At 44.8% G+C, this 20,403-nt stretch overlaps 1 protein-coding gene across 1 annotated transcript in view; it reads right to left on the reverse strand.

Moving 5' to 3' along the window:
• LOC137432886 (IQCJ-SCHIP1 readthrough transcript protein-like) overlaps window positions 1–20,403 on the reverse strand; it is a 406,244-nt gene that overhangs the window by 371,654 nt on the left and 14,187 nt on the right. The gene's annotated exons all lie outside the window — the stretch shown is intronic.

The raw sequence follows: 20,403 nt of genomic DNA on the forward strand, positions 1-20,403 counted from the left end.
ATCTCCGCAGGGGAGGTGGGGAACAGCAGGTGCGGAGAACGACAATACATGGCGGCGGCCTCGAGATGATTATGGGGACAACGCTCATACCCGAACTGTTCGAAACCAGGGGGCTACGGGCCCAAGACAAACGTATTTTTCGGGGGGCCCGAGGCAGACCACGAGTTTTTCCTCCGGGCCTACTTGCGCTTTTTGCAAGAAACCTGGACACTTGATGTCCAGTTGTTACCTCATGAAAAGGGAAAACCCAGAGCGGAGTCCGACTATTACCACTCCGAATGCGATGGCAAGCATAAGAAATCGCCCACAGAAGAGTTACCAACCATTTATTTATGAGGGGTTGGTCTCACTCCAGGGAGACTTGACTAACCCAAGACCGGTTAGGGTTTTGAGGGACACAGGAGCCCATCAATCCTTAATGCTTGAAGGCATTTTGCCATTGTCAAAGAGTACCGCAACTGGTGATAGTGTTCGGTTACAAGGGATCGGTGGCTGTGTTAGTGCCCCACTTCATGTCATCCATTTGGAATCCGATTTGGTGTCAGGACCGGTCACCGTCGGTTTACAAGCCACGCTTCCTGTAGAGGGAGTATCTGTGATTATCGGGAATGATTTGGCCGGGGGGCAAATTTATGGTAACCCGAGGGTGGGTAAAGAGCCCCGCAGGGGAAATAACACCACCCCCGCTCGGGATGGCGAGAAAAGTTCCAAGTTATTTGTAGGGGGACTGAACTTCAACACGGAAGAAGAAGTTCTGACCTCTGTCTTCAACAGATATGGGCCGCTGGTGGAAGTTCGGGTGGTAAAAGACAGGGAAACGCAACGGTCGAGAGGGTTCGGCTTTGTCACGTTTGCAAGCACAAGAGACGCCAGAGAGGCAGAGAAGAATTGGAATGGTAAGGATTTGGAGGGTCGGACCATAACAGTAGGGAAGGCATTTCGTAGGCGTCGAGAGGTCTACAGAAGAGGACAATTTGGCGGTAGTTTTGGGGTTGGCAGCAGCCGATATTACTATGGAGGCTCCCAGAGTTACGGCACCTCCCAAAAGAAGGAATGTCAGAGCACTGGCCGAGAAGGAGACCGCCAGTCAAGTAACGGCTGGGACAAGGGGTCCCACCGTAACTGTTAGGAGTCTGGAGGAGTTGAAGCACTAGATACGGGGGAGCCGCCGAGCCGGGGCTCCTACACGGACTAACCGTGAACGCCACGTTCTTAAAGGCGTCCAGGTAGTGAACTTTCCTGCACGGACTAACCGTGAACTCCACGCTCTTAAAGGCGTCCATGTAATGAACTTTCCTCCCCGGACTAACCGTGAATTCCACATTCCTTAAGGCGTCCATGTAGGGAATACTCCGCTGGGCCTCCTGAAAAAGTGCTATAGAGAGGTTTAAATTTGGGGGCTTTGGTCACCACCTCTTAACCGTCATTCAAGAGAAACGAGAAGTGGTTGACGCTTGGTCCAGAGGGAAATAATCTAGGGGATTGTGTGAAATTTTGTTGCTTTATTTTAAAGTGATGACTGTGCCCGGGGGGAACTGATGATTTGGGGGGGGGGGTGAGTTATCTGGTTTGTTTATCCAAGTTGGCCGGCAAAGAAAGTTTTCGCTGGGTTCAAACTTTCTTTCTTGAAGGGGGGGAGTGTTACATATTTATGTGAATGTATGTGAATTACTATTCAGGTCTTTGCTTATCAATGTGTAGTCGATTAAAGGTTGTTGTGATTAAAGGGTCAGGAGCCCTTCTGGGAAAAAGGAGACCGGAAACGGAAGAAGAAAAGACACGAGGTCCTGGAGAGAAGCGAGGATTCTTCTTCTTCCTCGCCGAGCTCGGACGCGAGCGGTATCGATTGAGCAACGTAAGAGAATCGGCATTTAAAAGCCCGTCTGGCGAGAGGAGTTACCGGGACGTGTAACTACCCTTTGACACGTCAAGTCACTGTGGGTTCGTGCACGGAACCAAGCAGCTGGCACAGTTCGCCTCCCCATCTACAAGGCCGCGTACGGGTCGCACCTTGGGCCGCGCGCGCTGGGCAAGCCGCGTGTTGTTTTGCCTGCTTTGCTTTACCCGCTTGGCTTGGCCAGCAGGTGCGCGCTGCAGCCGTTGTTCCCGATATGGGACGTGCCCGGTGAAAGCACGTCAGGAAGGGTCCGTTCAACCGCCCACGTGCGGAGATCGAACTACAGGCGTACGGAGACATTGAGAGAGACATTGACCATGGAGGGAGTCGGGAGTGGGGCTCACATGAGGAATGTATAAGATGGCCATCTTAGAGTTATTATAGATGAGTTTACATCTTTGTACTATTGATTGCTGATTGTGGATGGTTGTTGATTGCTCGGGGAATATATCATTGATTATTCCGGATCCTTGGTGTGGGGTTTCTTATTGATTGGAATTCATATTGATTGCGTTACGAAAGCGCAGAAATAATAGATCTTTCTGGCGGAGTTCCTCTCATGGTCCGGGGGTCACCGAGACCAGGTAGTCACCGGGAGGACCACGTAACACTAGTAAGACTAGAACAGCCCTCAATAATCCACAGTCCATGCTTCAACCTTGCCATTTGCATTGGTTTGTGATTAAGAAAGTTTAATTAACATCTGATAATTAAGAAAGTTTAAGAAGCATAAAGGATTATATCACACACCTACCTTTGCCAGTAGGTCTCTCCTTTCCTTTCCTTCCATTTCACCTGTCTGATGGGTAGTAAAGCTGGTGCCCCAGACGCACCATTCATGGATCATTAATCGATAGTTGAAACACAAACTGAAGGAACCACATTGGACCAGTGAGCTGGAGGTTATGAACACCAACGGGTGGACAGTTTGCTGCTCCCAAATCGTTTTACACATCGTTGAAATCTCTCTTTTGGGAAGCATTCGACCATATTGAACCTTACATGGCAACTGCGGGCCAGGGAAGAAAATAGATCTCCAGTGGCGTTCATATAGTTACATGTTTTTCCAAACTCTAACCGCGGGGGTTTCCGTTTCCAGCACCATGCATTGATTTTGAATGTGTGACAGACAATTAAGTGTCCCATACATTGACAGGACACTTAATGGACGGCTCGTCCATGCAACATTGCATCTGGACTATATTTTCAGCCCTGACCCTAAAAACCTGCAACAGCCTGGATGCCACCTTGAAACTCTATTTAAGGGCTAGTCCGTAAATCAGGCACGCATTGATGCTCTCCTGCAGACACCCAGACTCCAAAATGCTGCTCCTACACCCCCGCTCACCTGCCCTAGCCACTACGGTCCTCTCCCACCCCTCCAAAAATATTTACAGCTTCATATCCTGTGCCCTTCCCAATGTCTAATTAGTCGGTGGAGAAAAGAAGCTGACTGTGCACGGTGCATTCATTGGGCTCCTGCTATGTGTGTTTAATCTGAGTGTGACTTATATCTTTAGGCTGATGGGGACATCTTAAAACTCTCCTTGGTAATATTTCACCGATGGAATCAATATTCATTTCAGGCATGCACGGCCTGCTGCGTGAGCCGCTGGTAGCAAGCAGCCAGGAGGACACAGCAGTGTTTATGGAGACATTTTGCCTTTCGGAGCTGACCGGTGATCCAAGCGTATTGGATTCAACTCCTCGAGTCAAAAAGTATAATTTGTGGATCGCAACTTACCCTCGGCATTCGTCAGTTTCATAAACGTCTCGCCGGGCTTTACCAAGTGTCAGGCATTTCTAACTTTACAGCTATTATCTTCGAAGCAGCAATCGCGGATCTAAACGGGTCAGGCATAACTTCATCAACAAGCCTGTCGTGGGGAAGACTTGGCTAGCTCCATAAAACCAACAGGATGTAATGGCCGCACATAATCCTGCTGCAACCTATTTGTCATTGATGGAGAAACAAGAAACGAGGAAAATCCTGAACTATCAAAGATCAATGAAAGATGGTTTTTTAAACTTCTTCCTCACTGGAAATGGATTTATGCTGACAAATATGTTAAGCATATATTTTAAGAAAGCCAAAAGTGTGTTGAAGTAATCATTTATGTGTGAGTTGTGTTGTGGGTATGGTGTGCGCACATGTTTGTCTGGCTTACTTGTGAGCTCTAAAGTGTGTGTCTACCTTTGTTCTAATCTCTAAAAGTTAATCAGCCTCCACTGTTACGTGCTCCTCCCCAAACCCCGGTCACGGTGTTCCTCCGAGCCCCGAAAGGAGTCACGGCAGAAAGATGTGCTATTATTAGGTGTGTGTCACAATGACGAATGGTAGAACCACACCAATCAATTGATACAAAAAACCAAGTATTGTATTCAAACTCACACAATAATAACAATTAACGCAAGTACAAGGAAACTCTCACTTGCACAGCAAACACCATACAATTCCTATGATGGTACCACCAATGTATTCCTGAATCAATAACTCACAGTACTCCAACGTGAGCGAACTGTAACATTCCCCAAAGTCACGGTGTCACGACACCAGGCCAAAGTCGACCCCCGCTCCGGTGATCACAAGAAAAGGTCGTACTGAAACCTGAACCCAGGACGGCTGACAGTCGATGCTGCAGAGGAGCCGCTTGGTGAGAAGTCGGGTCGAGGTCGGTCCGGTAATAGTCCACCCAAAAGGTGAGTGGGAATTCACACCTTCCGTTCACCAGACAATGAAGCTGACATGAACGATCAGCGGTTCCCAAGCTGAGATCACTCCGGGAACACCCCCGACACGCGTGTGGAACCAGGTGAAGGGCTTGTGCGAGGTGAAATGGCGGACCGGCCGATAATGGAGGCGTCAGCTTGCGCTCCAACGATGATTCACTCTCGAAACCAAAACCCGTCACGCAGGTTTATTTGCAACAGCAATGAGGACACTGTCACTGGAATCACATTCCTGGGAAACCAATATTCACTCGCGACCAATGTCCACAAGGGTCCGCTCGTCACCACGACGCAGATAGGTCTTTCTTTCACGATCTCACTCGAACCGCTTGCCCGCCTCTTCTTCTTCTTCCGGTTTCGCCCTCACCCATCTCGTTTTTCTTCTGAGACACTATTTTTACCTTTGAAGACAGTTATCTCCATTTCACACTGAAACCGTAACAATAATAGTACATGAAACTAAAAATGCTTCAAGAAGATGAAAACCACAAAGACGGAAGTGACGAATCCGTAACACTCCCCACCCTCATGAAAGAAAGTTTGAACATAGTGAAAACTTTATTTTCATGCAAAAACACTTTAACAAACAAAAGTAAAACTCACACCCAAAAACTACCAATCAACCTATGGCTGATCAACTCACGTGAGCAACAATAACTAATATTCCCCAGAAGAAAGCAACAAAACTTCCAAACAATGTACAGGAATTTTCAAAGTTAGTTCACTCTGGATAAAGCATCGGCAGGGACATTGTCCCTGCCCTTTACATGCTCAATTTCCAAGTTGAACTCCTGCAAAGACAAACTCTGATTTTTATTTTTCATTTTTTGAATGAAGGTTAAGGGGTTGTGAACAGTGAAGACTTTTAACTTTGGATTATCTTGCACCCCGACTACAGGCACGACAGGTGAGACATGAACCATTTTTTTCACAGGCTTCCTCTCATAATATTTCTTCAGTTTGTTGACATGACACAGCTGCCGCTTTTTCCGTCGGTTGGGAGTTGTCACCACATACTCTGTTTCATAAACCCTCCTTTTGATTGCATAGGGACCAAAATACCTAGCCTGTAGTGGCTGCCCTAGAACAGGAAGCAACACTAACATCCGGCCCTCAGGACTGAAATTTCTTATCTGAGATTTCTTGTCATGTATCACTTTCATTTTATCCTGTGTCACTTTCAAGTTTCCTCTCGCAACTTCACAAGCCTTTGCCAATCTGTGCCTAACCGTTGACACATACTCTACCACTGTTGACTGCGACTCCTCCTGTAGCCACTGTTCTTTCACCAATTTCAATGGTCCTCGAACTGCGTGTCCAAACACAAGTTCAAAAGGACTGAATCCCAATGACTCCTGAACAGATTCCCTCGTAGCAAACAGCAATAAGGGTATTCCCTCATCCCAATCCTTGTCACATTCAAAACAGTACGTTCTTATCATATTCTTCAATGTCTGGTGAAACCTTTCCAAGACCCCTTGGCTCTCGGGATGGCAAGTACTTGACCTTACTTCCTACACTCCCAACAGGTGTACCACTTGCTGAAAAAGCGTTGACATGAAATTGGAACCCTAATCAGACTGGATGACCTTAGGTAGGCCAACCAGAGTGAAATATTTAATCAAGGCCTTCGCAATAACTGCCGCAGTAATTTTCCTAAGAGGCACCGCTTCTGGGAACCTAGTAGAAGCGCACATGATGGTCAGCAGATACTGATGTCCAGCCTTAGTTTTAGGTAAAGGGCCTACACAGTCAATAATGACTCAGCTGAATGGCTCTTCAAAAGCTGGAATTGGTTTTAAAGGTGCAGAAGGGACTTTCTGATTAGGTTTTCCCACCAGCTGGCAAGAATGGCAAGATTTACAGAACTTCGCCACATCACGTCGCAATCCTGGCCAGAAAAAATGTACCAAAATTCTGTCACATGTCTTGTTCACTCCAAGGTGCCCGGCCAAAGGTGTCTCATGTGCCAAACTCAATATCTCCTTCCGGTACGGCTGTGGCACCACAATTTGGTAATGAACTTTCCACTCGTCATTTGCTGGCACCTCCGGTGGTCTCCATTTCTCATAAGTATTTCCCCTTTCATGAAGTAACCAACAGGTACCTTCATAGCCTCTTCCTTTGTAATAGCTTTCCCAATCAAACTCCGGAGCTCCGAATCTCTGTGTTGTTCTTCAACAAGTCTCTTTCGGACAAGCACCGTTTGTTCATCTTCGTTCCCAGATGTCTCTGACGGACACTCCATTTTTCTTTTGGTCCAGATGCCACCTTTTCCTTAGGTTCCTTGATGTCACTCCCTTTCCTATCGTCTCTTCCCGACTTTTCCTCCAATATCTCGATGGAACCCAAATCCAAATCACCTTCCTTCTACTCTTCAGACCACTTCCTACCCATAGCACGAGTCTCTGCACAGGATGGAAAGATACCCGGAATCTCCTGCTACAACTGTGCTGTGTTATTTTCCATACTGGGCTTTTCAACCAACATCGGATTACTGGAAACTCGACCACCAGCCAAATCATTCCGACTAATGAAAGAAATTCCCTCTACAGGAAGAGTGGCTTGAAACCCCACAGTGGCCGGTCCTGACACCATCTCAGAGTTTAAATGGATTACATGAAGATGAGCTTTGACATAGCCACCAACCCCCTGTAAGAGAACACTAACCCTAGTTAGTTGCCGTCTTCTCCGACAATGGCAAAATGCCCTCAAGCATCAAGGATTGATGTGCTCCTGTGTCCCTCAATACCCTAACAGGTCTCTGGTTAGTTAAGTCCCCATCCAGTGACACAAACCCCTCGGAAATAAAAGGTTTGTAACCCTCTTGGACAAGTTCGTTCTGTGATGCCGTAAGTTTGGCACGGGAACCTTCACAAGTCACTGTCCTCCAAGAATGATTTATCGCATTGGCCAACGCATTCGGAGTTGCACTAGCCTGACTCCGATCCCGATTTTTCCTTTTCAGGGCGTAACATTGGGAAATCAAATGCCCAGGTTTCTTGCAAAAAGCGCAAGTAGGCCCAAAGGAAAAACCCGTGGTCTGACTCGGGCCCCCCGGAACATAGGTCTGCCTTGGAACTGCAGTCTTCTGATCCCTAAAGGTTGTGGTATCAGATTTTTCCCCATAGTCCTCTCTGGGTCGCCTCCATGAAAATTTGTTCTCCAAACCTCATTTAATGTAACTCCTTAGGCTGTTTCATAAATAAATAAGGTTTATTTATAATTAGGTTCATAAATTAGGTTTATTTATTTCATAAATAAAATAAGCTCATCAAAGGCTGTTTCATAAATGCTAACTCTAGGTGGGAAGTTAGGTTTGTGGAACCCCATCCTGTGTGTCAAGGCATTGTCATCTGCCACTGTTGCTGCCTCATACATCTCCGGTACCATTTTTTCAACCAGATGCACTTTAATGTCCACGTGGACACACTGTTTAAATTCCTCAACCAATATCAAATGTCGTAAACGATTGAAGTCTTTCCCAATCTCCCTTCGAGTCACACCACCTATCAAACATAGTTTCCTTCATTCTGGCAAACTCCACATGGGTCTCACTCTCCCTCTTCCTGGCATTCCTAAATTTTTGTCAGTAAGCTTCAGCGACCAATTCATCGGCTTTGAGAATGGCTTTCTTCACTATCTCATAATCTGCACATTGGTCAATCGGTAAAGCCGAATAGATATCTTGAGCTTTACCCACCAGAACACTTTGTACTAACATAGTCCATGACCCCACAGGCCATTTTAACATTTGAGCCACCTTCTCAAAGTGTATAAAGAACTTGGCTACCTCCTTTTCATTAAAGGGTGGAACCAGCCTCACATTCTTACCAACATCCCAAGAGTTCTGACTGGTTGTCGAACTAGCCGGCATGGATACTACTTCTCTCCGTTCCCCCAGTAATTCAAGCTCCTTGAGTTTAAGTTCCCTCTGATACTGTCCCATTCCTTTAAGTCCCTTTCGCTCTCCTTTCCTCTGCTCTTTCCTCTGCTCTTCTCTCCTCGAGGTCTGGTTCCTGTTCTGCTCTTTCCTTTTCTGCTTTCCTTTCCTCTGCTCTTTCCGCTGCTCTTTCCATTTCTGCTTTCCATTCCAACTCTTTTAACCTTTCCTGGCTCTGCAGTTGCATCTCCATTTTCTGGAGCTCCATATTTCCTTTTTCCTCTCGTAACCAATCCAAGGCTACCTCTTCCCATGCTCCTTGTCCCACTGGAGATTCTACCACCAATGTCTGAATCTCTGCTTTCTTCATACTAACTCGGACCTCCAAGTTATAATATTTGGCCAATATCATAAGTTCCGATCTTTTTAACGCCTGGAACGGTGCCTCGTTAGGGTACGTCACAAACTTTTCTACTTCAAACACCATTGTGACGATTATTTAGCACCTGTTACCCTTCACACAAAAATTTCCAAATTTTCATAAATGCAAATTTGGGAATGTTAGAAAATTCCAAATTTGGGAATTTTGGGAGTGTTAGGGAATTCTATCCCAGACAAGCCCCCAATTTCTGTTACATGCTCCTCCCCAAACCCTGGTCACGGTGTACCTCCGAGCCCCGAAAGGAGTCACGGCAGAAAGATGTGCTATTATTATGTGTGTGTCCCAATGACCAATGGTAGAACCACACCAATCAATTGATACAAAAACCAAGTATTGTATTCAAACTCACACAATAATAACACTTAACGCAAGTACAAGGAAACTCTCACTTGCACAGCAAACACCATAAAATTCCTATGATGGTACCACCAATATATTCCTGAATCAATAACTCACAGTACTCCAACGTGAGCAAACTGTAACATTCCCCAAAGTCGGTGTGTCATGACACCAGGCCAAAGTCGATCCCCACTCCGGTGATCACAAGAAAAGGTTGTACTGAAACCTGAACCCAGGACGGCTGAGAGTCGTCGCTGCAGAAGAGCCGCTTGGTGAGAAGTCGGGCCGAAGTCGGTCCGGTAATAGTTCACACAAAAGGTGAATGGAAATTCACACCTTCCGTTCACCAGACAATGAAGCTAACATGAACGATCAGCGGTTCCCAAGCTGAAATCGCTCCGGGAACACCCCCGACATGCGTGTGGAACCAGGTGAAGGGCTTGTGCGATGTGAAATGGCAGACCGGCCGATAATGGAGGGGTCAGCTTGTGCTCCAACAATGATTCACTCTCGAAACCAAAACCCGTCATGCAGGTTTATTTGCAACAGCAATAACGACACTGTCACGGGAATCCCTTTCCCAGGAAACCAATATTCGCTCGCAACCAATGTCCACAAGGGTCCGCTCGTCACCACGACGCAGATAGGCCTTTCTTTCCCGATCTCACTCGATCCGCTCATCCGCCTCTTCTTCTTCTTCCGTTTTCGTCCTCACCCATCTCGTTTTTCTTCTGAGACACTATTTTTACCTTTGAAGACAGTTATCTCCATTTCACACTGAAACCGTAACAATAATATTACATAAAACTAAAAATGCTTCAAGTAGATGAAAACCACAAAGACGGATGTGACGAATCCATAACACTACATATAGGAACCCTCGCTCATCAAAGGCTGTGTTACAAATGGCAAAATCCTTATAACTACCCTATAGCCCTGGCAAGTCTGCCTTGAAAACAGACCACTAACTACACACCCTTCCGGGACACCTGACATATATTAAAGGGCAATGCAACTCAGAACCACACGCTGCACACTGAGGGTTGTCAGGAGGATGAATGAGAAATGTTTACCAAAGTGTAGTAGCTGACCTTAATTATGCCAGAAGACAGACTGAAGGCTTAGTGACAACAGACAGCAACAACCTCCAGACCTTGACCAGTGTGATGAAAATATTGATGTTGTTCATTACCAGTCAATGGATTTAAAAAAAAATCCCTTTGGAGGTGGAAGAAAAATAAAAATTGTTTTAAAAAGCAGAAGCTTATGTTGCAATCTTTTCTTAAAACCGTCCAACAACAATGATGATGCTGATGACAACACCAACGACAACAATAGCGTCGGATGCTTCACTGTGTGACAGAATGAGAACCAACAAATTTGTGGAGATTCAATATCACGAAAAGTACCAAACAAGACCGAATGTCTAACAGCGGCGTAGCTGGGCTTGTAAAATATTATAAACCACAAACACACATGATTAGCTTTTTAAACAGTCGCTAATGCCGTTTATAACATTAAACAAAGAAATTGGAGGAATCCGTGAGGTAAGCTTTATAGTCTAGTAGGAAGACTAGGTCCCCCTGCACCCCCCGGAGATATACTTCTAATCAGTGTTTCTAGATTGGAAAAAATGTGTAGAAAATGACTAGCTATGGCCCCAAGCTGAAAAAATGTCCCACATACCATTTTTATGCAAATTACTGCTGCCATTATCAAAAAAAGACTAGGTCCCCCTGCACCCCCCGGAGATATACTTCTAATCAGTGTTTCTAGATTGGAAAAAATGTGTAGAAAATGACTAGCTATGGCCCCAAGCTGAAAAAATGTCCCACATACCATTTGTATGCAAATTACTGCTGCCATTATCAAAAAAAGACTAGGTCCCCCTGCACCCCCCGGAGATATACTTCTAATCAGTGTTTCTCGATTGGAAAAAATGTGTAGAAAATGACTAGCTATGGCCCCAAGCTGAAAAAATGTCCCACATACCATTTTTATGCAAATTACTGCTGCCATTATCAAAAAAAGACTAGGTCCCCCTGCACCCCCCGGAGATATACTGAAACTGGCAGTGACTGGTGATTGAAATGCGGTGCCTTTTTGTGTTTCAGGTCGAGGTACGTGAACTCCCCACGATCTACAGCAACCAGGAAGAGACTGATACCAGGGTGGTTCTGTACCTCCATCATGCTGCTACCATCGGATACAAGAACGCTGTAGTCAGAACACCGGACACAGACATCCTCCTGATCCTGCTCCACCATGCCCACAACATCAAGCTGACGGTGTACCTGGATACAGGGTCAGGGAAGCATCGCCAACTTGTCAACGTCTCTGAGCTGGCAGAATCCCTGGGAGAGGACTACTGTGCCACTCTCCTGGGGTACTATGTGTTCAGCGGAGAAGACTGCACCAGTGCCTTCAAAGGGAAGGGAAAAGTCGGGCCCTTGAAAAAGCTGGAGAAGAATCCCAGGTTTCACAGGGCATTCGGTGAATTTCACAGGGTATTTAGAAAAATAAAACTTTGTGTTAACGTCTGTGTAGACGGACCTTAATATGAGTCTATTATTTCGTAAAACTGTGATTATTTTGTAAATAAAGCACTAATTAGCATACTAGTATACCATAGACACATGTAATCATGTTATGAATAGTTCTATCATGATCTATGCCCTTCAAAACATGGGTCTAGACACCTTCATTTTTCAATTATCTGCAATATTGGCTGAGATATGTCAAAAATCGTTTTTTTGATAATGGCAGCAGTAATTTGCATAAAAATGGTATGTGGGACATTTTTTCAGCTTGGGGCCATAGCTAGTCATTTTCTACACATTTTTTCCAATCTAGAAACACTGATTAGAATTATATCTCCGGGGGGTGCAGGGGGACCTAGTCTTTTTTTGATAATGGCAGCAGTAATTTGCATAAAAATGGTATGTGGGACATTTTTTCAGCTTGGGGCCATAGCTAGTCATTTTCTACACATTTTTTCCAATCTAGAAACACTGATTAGAAGTATATCTCCGGGGGTGCAGGGGGACCTAGTCTTCCTACTAGACTATTACTTACAGAACTGAGCGAAGATCTACTATAATCTACAGACTTGGCATTTAATATGGAATTTATTTTTTTCTTGACTTGGATTTACTTTCTGAACTCAGTATATCAATCTGGTGAGTTTCTTTTACCCTTCGGTGATGTCTTTGTTGAAAGAACCATGTCACTGATTGTCTTTCGCAGCAAGAAGTCAATAACAGGATTATATCACAGGTGGCGTGACAAAATGTAAGGACAAGTACATTTGACGATTGGCTTCACAATCGGGTATATAAGAGTTGTTGCGTTCTGTATTAGTGGAAAACAACTGCTGCACGTCTACAAAAGTTATTGCCGCTTCCTCTGGAGATGGTCCGTAAACTTGACAATGCTGTTTGTCATGGAGTGGTGGCTTTACGAAATTCCGGCATGAAACACCGTGCTATTGCTCGGCAGTATGGCATCCCTCAAGGTCAGGTGTCAAAGATCCTGAAACGAAATGCTCAGAGGGGTGTCCCTACTCCAATACCGAGGCCAGGACGTCCACACAGAACCACAAGGAGAGATGATCGCCAGCTGCACCGGTTAGTCTGCAATGGCCGTACCAAGTCAGCTAATCAGCTTAGGGCTGAGTGGCAGCAACTGACAAATGTGCCTGTATCCAGAAGGCTAGTCAACCAACGACTGGTTCAAGCAGGCTATCGTGCCAGGCGTCCCCTGAGAAAGCCACGCCTGACCAGAAAACACAGCCAGCGCCGATTGCAGTGGGCCAGAGAGCACCGTCAATGGCAGCCAGGACACTGGAATCACGTGACCTTCAGTGACGAGTCTAGATTTCTGGTCTATCAACAAGATGGCCACGTCTGAGTGCGCAGACAAGTGCATGAAGCTCACAACGAAAATTGTATAGTGCCAAGAGTCCAAGCTGGAGGTGGTGGGGTGACCGTTTGGGCTGCTTTTCATTTGGGGGCAAAAGTGACCTGGTTGTTCTGAATGGAAACCAGAACCAGTTCAATTACAGTGTCATTCTGGAAGAAACATTGCTTCCATTTGCTCGTGCAGCCTTTCGAGGAAACTTTGTCTTCCAAGATGACAATGCACAGCCTCATCGTGCTCTCATGATCCACACTTTCTTGCTGACCGTGGTGTAGAGCATATGGAGTGGCCTGCCATGTCCCCGGATATGAATCCGATAGAGAGCTTGTGGGCAGAATTAACGCGTCAAATCGACAACTTGGCCCAGCAGCCCACCTCTGTGCGTGAATTGCAGCAGACTATTGTCACTGCATGGCAAGTGATTCCTGTCCAAACCTTGGCAAATCTCGTGAACAGCATGCCTCGACGTGTACGTACTCTCCTGAATGCTCGTGGGGGTTACACGAAGTACTGAACTGTAATTTTACTGTCCGTAATCCCAATCATAATTTAGGTTTTGTTTTTGTTGAATTTTTTTTTGGCTAATGTGCAAAATAAAGAGATACTTCTGGAAAACGTACAGAAGTTTAACACAGTACTGTCCGTGAATTGAGTTCGATATCAGTTTACATCACTTTCAAGGATCAATTTATTTGCTTTGAAATGTCAAATGTGGTTTTTGTTTCTTTTAAAGGTCACATTAACAAAATCTAGAATAATTTCAACATAATTCCAATGAACTTTTGGTTCTAAGGCATCTTGAAAAGTAAGTTCACCCCCACAAAAAAAATATTCCATATTAAATGCCAAGTCTGTATATACCCCACAAGGGTTGGGTAAATAACATGACCCTTCTGCCGCTAAAGTGGCGTTTTTCGTAGCGGCCTTTTGAAACCCACCAATTAAGGTTTTGTTTTGCAAACCACCAATGAAACCCACTTTTCCTGCTGTGAAACACGAAACTGAAAGGGAGGAAGCCTGGGGTGTGCTCATTTACCAAGCAGCTAGCTAGCGCTTGCTCGAATGCTTAAACCACTTGGTGATCTCTCCACAAGAAACTTGGTAAACAAACACACCCAATGTTCTTGAGACCCGACCATAGATCGACTGTAATCTATATACCCCAAATAGGAATAACCCTTCCTGCTGCTCCCGTAGTGAGCGGGTAAACGAGTATATTAAAATGTCGGTTGTTGGAGTCAGCCGTCTCGCCGTCGTACGCCATAATGAAATCATAGACGGAATGACGTAGCCGTAGCGTGACGGACGGACACAAAACTGCCACTACTTTAATATATAGAACATGATATATTTTAACCTCCAGTAAATTTGCAGTCACTACGAAGGGATTAGTGTTATGATTAGATTTACTATAACATCAACGTTACGTTATCATTATTATAAAAATTATATTACTAAAATATACCGAGGCTAATGCCTTACTTCTGCGTTATTTGTACCGTACACCACTTACCATTGAATTCATGAACCATACTTCGCTTCAATCTAGAAACTTTGCAATAACGACAAAGGGATTACAGTGTTATGATTATATAATTAATATATTATTAGTATAAACTATATTATCATTATTATTATTGCGAAAACACTACTGCATTAAGAAACCTGGGCTAATTTGTTTGAAGCGGCCTGAAGGTGAGCCATGAAGGCATGAAGCCTAAGGCCTATACGTACTGTGTCGTAGGAAGATCCGTAACGCGATGCTTTCGATATTTGATTGTCATTTTAACAATCGGTTTGTTTGTGTTTCACACTGAATGAAAAACGTAAAGATAGAGCATGGTGATTGTGATATATGACAGGTCCGATGATATGTTCGGCCTGAACGACATTCGAATCAAAATGCCGGAATGTGGGGTCAGCTGTTGTATGCCGTAATGACATCAGACGTAATCACATCACCCTGTCATGTGACCAGATCCTCAGCTCTGATTGGTATACGTTTGAGGGAACATACATACACACATACATACACACGCATACATACACACACAGACATACATACATACATACATACATACATACATAAGGACGGACAAACACTGTTCTAGACTGCTTTGCCCTGTGGGCTACGCCGTAAAAAAATATTTCAACTAGACACGGTGGTGTAATGGTCAGAGCGTCCGCTCCATGTCTGGGAAGTCGGCGATTCAAACCCCTGCTTCCTGCTTCATGTTCAGCATTTAGGTTCAGAGCATGGACAATCCCCATAGGTTGGCATCCTTGGGGAGGAGGAAATCCCTCCTTAGGAACTACCCCGCTGAGTGCGGTGAGAAAGGTGGCGCCATTGTTGCGACCTCACTGGTACCTAGAGTACTCCGGGAAGTGACCGCACTTCCCCCAAAGCGCAGTGGTTGTTTTTTTCTCATCTAACAGTCTTGTGTTGTATCACATATGTTCGTCTTTATGTCAATATGTGTGTGTGGCAGCTCCACTACGAGTCTTAGATCATTAAAAAAAAAAAAAAACCTCAGATGAAATTGAAATAATTGCCTCGTTTATTCTTCATGATTGTTATTTCCAGGTTGTTACAGTGGATACTCTTTGCTACCTTAGAATCTAGCAGCAGTATATCTAAATTCCAGACTGAGACAATGAACTGTTGCTGTTTAAGTAATGCATTTTTAGCATGTTCTAAATGTTGAGGAAAGATTCAGTGTAATCCTGGAGATGTATGCCCTCAAAAGTTTGATACCGTACTTTCTTGATATTGAATGAGGTCATATAGATTTTAATTCCTGGTCCAACTATAACCTGGCCTAGATTGCAACGAGACAACAAACTGTCAGAAAGGTGCTTTATAGGATTAGCATGTAGGATTAACTCAACTTTTTGGGTGGAGGGAAAGGGGATCCTCTCCACGCTAATAATGGCCAGTGAACTAGAAACGCGTCTGTGGATTGATTACATTCCCAAGGGGCGGTGTAGGGATTGGGGGTTGGCATTGCCAAAAAAAACTGTTCTAGAGCTTGTGTAGGGTGACTGAGGATGACAGCACGCAGATTTTGAAACACTGTTTTGGTTCAAAATCGGTAGAAGCAGTGTCCATGCTCGCAGTGTCCATGTGTTTTATACCTCCCCCCCCCCCCCCCCCAACCTTGCCATTCCTCCTCCGCCCAAGCCCTCTCCCTCCCACAGATCTCCCGATGTCCCTGTTCTCTACTGTTGTACTTGTGTGCTTCCCTCTCTCTTCCCATCTTGTCTCCCGCTCCCTTTATTGTATGTTTTTTGTGTCCGTTTTTCTTTTTTTGTGATTGATGTTAGCTCTTAGACGAGCCTCGATCCTGTATACAAAAAAAAAAAAAAGAACAGTGCTTCCTATTAATTTGTTAGTTGGCAGTGTCTTATTTCGTAAAACAAATATCCAAATTTAAATACAAATTCTGTCTCAGTTGCAGTCTGCCAAAACCGCAGCCTTGATCCCCCCTTGAAATGGGAATCGGTAGAGCACATACCTCCGCCAAGCTGAACAGTTTAAGTTTTGTATCCCACTGATGGGCCATATCTGGATTCGGACCTGAACCAAAATCTAATCAGCTTGTTCTTGTCACCGAACCAACTCATCCACCAAGTTTTGTGAAAACTCGACCACAAGGTTTTGAAATATCGTGCTATACTGTATATTGTTTTTGCCCCCATTTTATATGGTAAAGAATCATTTGAAGAATTGAAAACAATTCTCGCATTCAGATTCAGATCTTCACGAAGATCGAATCTATTCTTTCTTCTCACACACCCAATCTGTCTACCAAGTTTCGTCCGAATGCATCCACAACTTTTTGAGACATCATGCTATATATAGTTTTTGGCCCTTACTCTCAATGTTGAAGAATCAATTTATAAACTATTGGATCCAGATCTTCACCAAAATCTAAATGCACCCAACATGTCCATCAAATTCATTTGAATCCGTCCACAACGTATTGAGATATCCCGCTCACAGACAAACAGACAGACAGACAGGGGTGAAAACATAACCTGCATCCCCCTTCAGTGGCGGAGGTAATGAATGTGCAAGATACAACTTGACCGCAAGATGATGCTTCCTTGATCACACACACACACACAAACACACCCACACCCACACACACACACACACACCCCCACACACCCATACACACACACACACACACCCACCCATAAACACACACACACACACACACCCATACACAAACACAAACACACACGCACACGCACACGCAACCTGACACACCGACACAAACACACACACACACACCGACACACACATGCACACACACACACACACACACACACACACACACACACACACACACACACACACACACACACATGCACACACACACACACACACACACACACACACAATAAGTATTTTGAACGATGTGGAGACATTAGACAAAGACAGATAATTAAACCCAGGCCACAAAAATTTCAGCATGCAAATGCTAGTTTCTGTGCGGATAACAACAAATCTGCCTGTAGTTTTAAGTCCTATTAGAATGACTTGCCAGGCTGTGTTGAATCATGTTCACTTTTTAACCAGAGCTGCCCAACTTACTTATTTATTTTATTTTGTGGAGGTGGTTTTGACATTAATGTGGTTTTGATATATCCCGGCTGGCTCTTGCGGGAGGAGGATGGTGGCGGGGAGGGTGGGCGACGAAGGAGGACGGGCATTGCATGCCCACACACGTGCCACTTCGGAAGAGTCAATCACAAATTTCACTCACATGTTCTATCAACCAAGTACATGCTAGACTTATAGCTCCAATCACTTGCGAGTGCATTTGCTCCTTTTGGAGCTCTCTTTTCCCCTTTTTGTGTCAATGAGGTGACTATTGTGAAATATATAAGGTTGTGTGCTTGGTCTCCATCAGTATCCTCGTCGTATCACACCACATCTATAAACATCTTTGGATCCGTTAACCAGGCTGGATTTTTAAAATCTCCAAAAATTTTTTTTAACATCTTTAGTTATTTATCATAAATTACTTCAAAATTCAAAGACATATTCCAGGGGCCTGGGTGGAAACAATCATAAGAAGAGATTAACAATTCCCTGAACCTAATCAAATGGCATTGTCAATATTGTCAAATGTTCATCCTGTTGGCATTTTGAATATATCAAATTTTGATTTATTTATATTTGGGGGGGAGGGGCTAAGACACTTCCCTACACCCACTAAGGAATGGGGTCCAGGATCATTTTCGATTACCTTTCACATAACTACAAAGGCTTAGTCACCATAGGGCGGTTCTAGGGTTGTCCTAAGTTCTTTAAAATATATATTGGTGATGGAGCTGGTAAGCAGGAAGGTAAACATGAAAGATATTCTGGGAAGGATGTTGTATGCGGAAAATCTGGTTGGTGCGGTGGACAGTGGGTGAGATACCGGAAGTGCTAGTGGAGTGAATGGAGACATTTGAGAAACATGGGCTGAAGATGAGCATGGAGATGATGGAGGTGGTGTGTGTTGGGCAGCAGCGAAAATAAATGAATATCAGGTTAGAGGGGGATGAGATCATACAATTACATCATCATACAATATGTGAGCCCATCGTGAGGTCATACCTGGAAAAAAAATATCAGGCAAGGAAGTAGGTTTGAGTACATGGGTGGAACAGTGACCGGAGATGGTAAGTCAGAGGCAGAGTTGCGGAGGAGGATTCAGGTGGTTGTGAATGTATGGAGGTGGGTGTAGGGTACAATGGCAGACAGAAATATTTCAAGGAGATTGAAAGGAAAGGTTGTGACGTCTTGTGTAACACCGGCCTAAATTCACGGTCTGAAGACGGTGGCACTGGCAGATAGACAACAACAGAGGCTACTGGTTTGCGAGAACAACTGGGTCAGGCGGATTGTGCGAGTGAAGAGGGTGGATAAAAGGAGAATGGATGAACTGAGGGAGGAGATTGGTGTGCAGGTGAGTTTGACGGGGAGATTGGTGAAATTCCGGCTGAGATGGGCTGGACATTTGGTGTGGATGGGGGAAGATAGAATGGCAAAGAGAGTGGATAGGTTGATGGGACAAGGTAGGGGGAAAAGAGGTAGACCACCGTTGAGATGGGAGGATTGTGTGAAGAGGGATATCAGTAAGGTGTGCATGGTTGGAGAGTGGAGAGAGTTAGCTGAGGACAGAGTGAGTGGAGGTGTATTGTGGTCAAGGCAGGGCAGAAGCTTGGTACCATCATACCTCACCCTTTATAAAGAGAAAAGAAGGAGAACAAGATATATATTTTTGCTGAAAACACTCCCGACACTCACTGATGAACCTGTGAAAGATTGACAAGAATCCATTAGGCCATCTCTGAAAAAATGGTGACACACAGACACACAGACAAACATCTAATTTATAGTACTAGTGTGGATCGGCTCACAATGCTCACCTCACCACACCTTGCTACAGAGGCACAGACTTGGTTTAACTGAGGATAATGACCTGACTGTACGTGAGTTGCTGTGCTGTCATGATTTACACCAATCCTAAAGAAACATTTCTTTTGTATAAATTTATTTGTAATATTGGTGATATTATTTATTTGTAATCTAAAAAGGTCCAAGAGTTGTAAAGCTCTTAATGGTCAAGGGTCCAAACTGTCTAATCTGCCTAAAGGGTGTAAGGGGTCTAATGGTGTTAAGGTCTAAGGGGTCAAAAGGGACTTCAAGGGCATAAAGGTCTAACGGTTCTCGGGGTCTAAAGGGTATAAAAGGTCAAAAGGGTGAAGGGATCCTAAGGTGTCTCAAGTATTGAAAGGGTCTTAAAGGTATAAATTCTGCTCTCCCCTCTGGGCTGGTGCTCCTGCCTCACACCTAACTCGGCTTCACGCAGTTGAAACCAAAGCATACAGAATCATTGGAATCTCCCGCGATGAAGCTGATTCTGAGGGCCTTTCTTTCTCTCTCACCGCAGGCAGGTAGGTGGTCTTTCTGTCTTCTACCAACTCCTCTCTGGCCTAGCTCCCCCTGGTGTGTCTGTGCTCTGTCCCCCAAATATTCCTGCAGGATGCACAAGATCTGCCAGTAACCCTCTTCTGGTGAAACTGCCAAAATCAAGACTCTCTGCTCACCTTCACTCCTTCATTCCTCTTTTCTCTCACCCCTGGAACAAACTCCCACACTCCCTTCAATCCCTCTCCTCCCTCCAGGTCTTT

The sequence above is a fragment of the Myxine glutinosa genome, chromosome 8 (genome assembly GCF_964187855.1).
Source record: "Myxine glutinosa chromosome 8, kmMyxGlut1.1, whole genome shotgun sequence".
In the NCBI taxonomy this organism is placed as follows: domain Eukaryota; kingdom Metazoa; phylum Chordata; class Myxini; order Myxiniformes; family Myxinidae; genus Myxine; species Myxine glutinosa.